The sequence below is a fragment of the Pagrus major genome, chromosome 10 (genome assembly GCF_040436345.1).
Source record: "Pagrus major chromosome 10, Pma_NU_1.0".
In the NCBI taxonomy this organism is placed as follows: domain Eukaryota; kingdom Metazoa; phylum Chordata; class Actinopteri; order Spariformes; family Sparidae; genus Pagrus; species Pagrus major.
Genome location: NC_133224.1, coordinates 5,890,106 through 5,897,397, shown reverse-complemented (window position 1 = coordinate 5,897,397; position 7,292 = coordinate 5,890,106).

Genomic DNA, 7,292 nt, shown 5'->3' with positions numbered 1-7,292 from the left:
CACCGCTCCGCGGCTCTCTCCTCTCCCACTCTGCAGCTTAGCCGCTGCCGCTCCGACAGCCGGGGTCGGGTTTCAAACTTTTTTTTCTCAGGTATTTTGCATAGAAACACACCTACAAATGACGTCAGGATTGAAGTTGAATCTAGTGGCCATCTAGTGGTAGCAAGCAGTAACAGCACAAGGCAGTGGATTTAAAGATATGGGCTGTTTTATTCAGCAATGGTGCCTGTCGCAATAATGTGACCTTGGCGCCTATTAACTGAACTTTCACCAGGCGATATCGTCAAGTATTTCTATGAAACACGCTGACAGTGTGACCAAAGAAAAAAAGAGAAAAACCAAAGGCTGAGTGATATCAAATGGTGTTTGGGGACGATGATTATTCAGCACAATTTTCGCCAAATTGCCTGATATCATTTGTGACATCTTGTGCACAGAATTGGCACATGGACCTGAGGGAGGTGAAGCTCATGTAGTGTCCAAAAAGTGCTGATCATCTGTGGAGCATCAGATTTTTATTGTTTATTGTTTATTGTCACTTTCATGACATTAAAGTGCCTCATCTCAGTATCTCTGTCCACAGAGTGAAGGCACTGAGACGAGGCAGTAGAGAACGTACATAACAGCAGAACATCCTTAAATCAACCCAGAAATCTGACCCGAGTCGTAGGGGTCTGAAGGATTTTCCTAAAAAACGTTGCACAGAGTCACAAATCTCTCCTCTCAATAATCACTTATGACCCGTACACATAGTATTAATCTATTAACATCAAACACACAAACAACACTGATTCAAAATGTGGTGATTCTGAATGACATTTTTTCTGATTAACTGAAGGATTAAAAGTTATTTTATGGGTTGACAAGATTCTCCTACTTCTTGAGCGAAATAAATAATTTAAAAACACTGTTGGATCATCATCTTCACACAGCTGAAAACATGACTGTTATTCTGAGCTGCTTTTGATTAATTGATGGCAATTAATGGTAATAATAAGAGATTTATTTGTGTCGCACTTTTTAACACAGTTACAACGTGCTTCAAATAAACAGGAAAGTGCACAAGTCAAATCTCAGTGTACATTCATCCATAAATACCTACAAACAAACACAGACCGACATAATGCGAATTCAAAACACTTTGACACGACTTGAATTGAAGTCAAGTGAGGGAAAGCTGAGAGAATTTAAGCTGAGAGAATTTAAGATGAGAGAATGGCACTTCTAGATGCTGGGTATGATTACAACACTGAATAGCCGCCAACATAGCTGACACCCCCTCCTGAGTTTCAGGAGGGGTTGTTTCACAAGGTTAGATACAATATGCAATCAACATAAACGTCTTAACAAAGCTGAACACACACACACACACACACACACACACACACACACACACACACACACACTGTCAGTAAACTGTTCAGACTGAGGAAATAACCAAGTGAAATAACCTTATATTTAGATTTAAACTGAAGTTCTTCTCATGAATAGATTATCTGGTGCTTTCAAAGTAAGATCCTTTGCCTTGATTCAAGTAAATGTCTTGATGAGCAATTTTGTCTTTTTTGAGATATTTTTAACACACTTGTAACGATACAAGAGACAAGTCTGTATCCAGTCATTGAATAAAAAAAACGCTTGTTGAGTTCCGCTTTTTTTCGTTCTGTCAACATCATGTTATTAATTAACACTTATACAATCGATTTTCTTGGGAAAATATGGGTATTTCATTAGAAACACTGGTTGACAGAACGACAAACTGCTTAACAAAAGCTACAGATGTTAAAGTTCCTACAGGGAAAGAGCTACTGAAGTCCTGAACGGTCAGGGTCACACATATTATTTCTCTGTTGATGAGTTACATTTTATTTGATTTCTACAAACACAAGTTACTTGTATTAATATCAGGGAAGAACAAATGTTTTCCTGAGATAACCAGATCATTTATCATGAGGAAACATATTATCAGATTTATAGGAACTAATGATTACATAGACACTGCTCTGTGGGGTGGGTTTGGGAGTTTCAAAGCAAACAATATGAACTTTTCAATGAACTTCTTCCATTTAAATGTTTTATCTATTGATTTGATATGAGGGTATTTATATTACATAAGTATGTGGTGGTTTCTGTATCTGCAGCGACTCTGCCTGTATCATGTTGTGCTCCAGGGTCTCTATACTGTAGGTGGAGTGAAGGCCAGGGTCGTCAGAGCAGGTGTGGATTACCTGTGCCACCTGGCTTACCTGTATTTAAGATGGGTATGAAGACAGAGGGGGTCGTACACTGTGCACACTGTAAAGCCCCCTGAGACAATGTGATCACTGTTGTTGGCCTATATGGATAAAACTGACTGGACTTGTCTGCAGACTCTGGTCCTGCTCTGGTTCTGTCTCATCATGCCACACTACATCGACACTCCAGCTCTTCACATGTCCATTATTTTGTTCATTTGTACCTTTACACACACCTCATGATGACTACTGATAAACTGAAAGATCAACTGATACGGTTGAAGCCAGAAACAGATATCAGCCATATAACCCATTATTTAAGTTGAGAGGTACACTAAATGAAATGAATGCAGCCCGACACAACAGTCCTACAAGTAATTCTACCTTCATGAAGGAGGAAATGTTCAGTATTTCGTTGTAACTGTTTCAGAAAGGTGTTGATTTAGCTGTACAGTCATTTGAAGACTGCAGTTGTATTACTGACAGGTGTCTATTATTTTGTCCACACCGTTTACATCAATGAGGGGAGGCGAAATAACAGAAACACCTGTCTGTATAATACATTACAGTTCACTGCAGCCCCCAAAATGATCACACAGCTGTTACTATACTTTCTGGAGGATAGACTAGAGAATGATGAAGATCACGTCTTTGGCATTGGTGTACTTCCATTTTCTTGTCAATAATTGGTCGACATACGCTGATGATACAATATGTCAACACTGTTGATGGGTTGTGCACAGGCCACAGTTGGGCAGCCATGGTGCTGGTTCTGGGCCCCACCTACCCAGTCCTGACCCAGCCCAGACCTTAACACAACACTGACACAATTCATTCTAGTTTTGTCCACTTTAGAAAATTGCTACTGCTGTACAGTGAAAACTGTTTTGACCTTTGATCCAGAACTTCCCTTCTTGTAACATGTTTGTGTTCATAGATTAAAAAAAACATCTTTGCTCTTAAAATCTGAATGAGTAGGATTTCACAGTGGCTGACAGGTCCCACTAACCAGAAGTTTTTGTGTTGCTTAATACTTCAATCGGCTGATTAACTTAGTCCAATCTCAATATACAATAAACTACCACTATGATGTATAAAGTTTATAATATGAATGTATTCAGTCTCTGACTACTAAACAGCTGTAACTATAGATTCAACATTGAATAATCATGTTTATTATAAAGTGTTACCGGTGTGATTAAAATTGGGGATTTGCTACAAAATAAAAACCTCTTGATAATTAATTAGTGCTATTATGACACATGATACATACATGTAAGCTGAAAAATAACTATAGTATGATTTGTAAAGTCTAAAAACAAGAGCTACCTTTTGTTCAGGTGTTCAGTAGATCATTATTGTTGCATTAGGAGCCATCATCAGCAGTACACAGACATGACTGAGTGAGGCAGTCTCTCTTTCATGACATTAAAGTGCCTCGTCTCAGTGTCTCTGTCCACGGAGTGAAGGCACTGAGACGAGGCAGTAGAGAACGTACATAACAGCATAACATCCTTAAATCAACCCATAAATCTGACCCGAGTCGTAGGGGTCTGAAGGATTTTCCTAAAAAACGTTGCATAGAGTCACAAATCTCTCCTCTCAATAATCACTTATGACCCGTACACATAGTATTAATCTGTTAACATCAAACACACAAACAACCCTGATTCAAAATGTGGTGATTGTGAATCATTTTTTCTGATTAACTGAAGGATTAAATGTTCTTTCATGTGTTGACAAGATTCTCCTACTTCTTGAGCTAAACAAACAATTTAAAAACACTGTTGGATTAGCTGGAAAATGCATCGTCACACATCTGTTATTCTGAGGTGTTATTGACTGATGGCACTTCTAGATGCTGGGTGTGCTAATCACAATGAATCGCTGCCTGTGTCTATTCTTAAGAAAATGTCAGCTGACAGAGTGTCAGGTGGCGTTGTTTCACAAGGTTTAAGACACATTGTGCAATCAACATCAACATCTTAACAAAAGCTGGACACACACACACACACACACACACACACACACACACACACACAGTCTCAACTGATGTTTTTAACACTTTGTAAAGTTCGTCTATAAATATTATTTGGATGTTCATTATAAAGTTGCAGCTGGTGTTAATAAACCCCTGTTTAAATGGTTTATGAAGCATTTCATTGCTTGTTAACAGTGAAAAAACTATGAACTAAAGTTAATTAATTATAGATTTAACATTGTTCTTTCATGTGTTGACAAGATTCTCCTACTTCTTGAGCGAAATAAACAATTTAAAAACACTGTTGGATTAGCTGGAAAATGCATCGTCACACATCTGTTGTTCTGAGGTGTTATTGACTGATGGCACTTCTAGGTGCTGGGTGTGATAACCACAATGAATAGCTGCCTGTGTCAATTCTTAAGAAAATGTCAGCTGACACAGTTTCAATTGGCGTTATTTCACAGGGTTTAAGTTACATTGTGCAATCAACATCAACGTCTTAACAAAAGCTGCACACACGCACACAGACACACACACACACACACACACACACACACACAGGCACACACACACACACACACACACATACATTATCTGGTGCTTTCAAAGTAAGATCCTTTGCCCTGATGAGCATTTTTTTCTTTTTTGAGATATTATTAACACACTTGTGACGATGTGTGCTGTAAATTGTCCAGGTGCTGCACTGCCCTTCCGTTTTTTGTTGTTAATTAACATTTAGAAAACAGATTTTTGAACATTTTCTTTGGAAAATGTGGGCCTGCACTGCACCACCCAGTTTACTGGTTTACTGAAGTTTGACTAGGTATTGAGCAATATGTCAAAGTATTTCATTAGAAACACTGGTTGACAGAACGACAACTGACTTAACAAAAGCTACAAATGTTAAAGTTCCTACAGGGAAAGAGCTACTGAAGTCCTGAACGGTCAGGGTCACACATATTATTTCTCTCTTTTATCCTGATAACGAGTTACATTTTATTTGATTTCTTGAGATCACAAGTTACTTGTGTCAATATCAGGAAAGAACAAATGTTTTCCTGAGATAACCAGATCATTTATCATGAGAAAACATATTATCAGATTTATAGGAACTAATGATTACATAGACACTGCTCTGTGGGGTGGGTTTGGGGAGTTTAAAGGCAAACAATATGAACTTTTTAAGTAACTTCTGCCTTTTAAATGTTTTATCTATTGATTTGATATGAGGGTATTTATATTACATAAGTATGTGGTGGTTTCTGTATCTGCAGCGACTCTGCCTGTATCATGTTGTGCTCCAGGGTCTCTGTACTGTAGGTGGAGTGAAGGCCAGGGTCGTCAGAGCAGGTGTGGATTACCTGTGCCGCCTGGCTCACTTGTATTTAAGATGGGTCTGAAGACAGAGGGGGTCGTACACTGTGCACACTGTAAAGCCCCCTGAGCCAATGTGATCACTGTTGTTGGCCTATATGGATAAAACTGACTGGACTTGTCTGCAGACTCTGGTCCTGCTCTGGTTCTGTCTTCTTCCTTGGTACATCACAACATCTCAAACATCCTCCACCTGCACCTGCTCCTTAAACTCCTCCACACATATATCCTCTTGTTGTACAGACACACAGGAAGAGGTCTGAACCCCCTCCAGGCTGAACTCCTTTATAATGAGTTTACTTGTATTTAGTTTCCCAACAACTTAAACATTGTAATATCATGGTGGATATATAAGACAGCAATCAAAAGCAGAATCATCTTGGTTAAAACTCAGGAAGTTCCCTCACACCTGAGATCATTGATTAAATATTTAATATCTGAGTTTTATCTGAGTTTTGAGCAAGTATATGTATAATTAAAGCTGACTAGACGCAGTTAGCATCTGACAAAAAGTTTGAATCTAAATTTAAACTGTAATGGTAGTTTAGTAGATGCATCAGTGATCTCAGGTTTGTGGTCTCATCCTTCTGGAGTTACTGACTGACCAGAAAACTAATGAAGGAGGTGGTGTTGTTGGACGCCCAGACCTGACAGTTTGGAGGCAGGTGCACAAACACCTGGTCTCCTTTCTGCAGCTCCAACCCAAAAGCCAAAGGCTGAGTGATATCAAAAGGGTTTCTGGGAAGGTGATTATCCAGCACAATTTTCTCCAAATTGCCTGATATCATTTGTGACATCTTGTGCACAAAAGATGGCAGATGGACCTGAGGCGGGTGAAGCTCATGTAGTGTCCAAAATGAAAGTTTTGGACACTACATGTGTGAAAATTAAAGTGTTGATCATCTGTGGACCATCAGACTTTTATGTTTATTGTCACTTTCATGATATTAAAGTGCCTCGTCTCGGTGTCTCTGTCCACGGAGTGAAGGCATTGAGACGAGGCAGTAGAGAACGTACATAACAGCATAACATCCTTAAATCAACCCATAAATCTGACCCGAGTCGTAGAGGTCTGATGGATTTTCCTAAAAAACGTTGCATAGAGTCACAAATATCTCTGCTCAATAATCACTTATGACCCGTACACATAGTAATAATCTATTAACATCAAACACACAAACAACTCTGATTCAAAATGTGGTGATTCTGAATCATTTTTTCTGATTAACTGAAGGATTAAATGTTCTTTCATGTGTTGACAAGATTCTCCTACTTCTTGAGCAAAATGAACAATTTAAAAACACTGTTGGATTAGCTGGAAAATGCATCGTCACACATCTGTTGTTCTGAGGTGTTATTGACTGATGGCACTTTTAGGTGCTGGGTATGATTACCACAATGAATCGCTGCCTGTGTCAATTCTTGAGAAAATGTCAGCTGACAGAGTGTCAGGTGGCGTTGTTTCGCATGGTTTAAGTTACATTGTGCAATCAACATCAACGTCTTAACAAAAGCTGCACACACACACACAGGCACACACACACAGGCACACACACACAGGCACACACACACACACACACACACACACACACACACACACACACATAGATTATATGGTGCTTTCAAAGTAAGATCCTTTGCCCTGATGAGCAATTTTTTCTTTTTTGAGATATTATTAACACACTTGTGATGATGTGTGC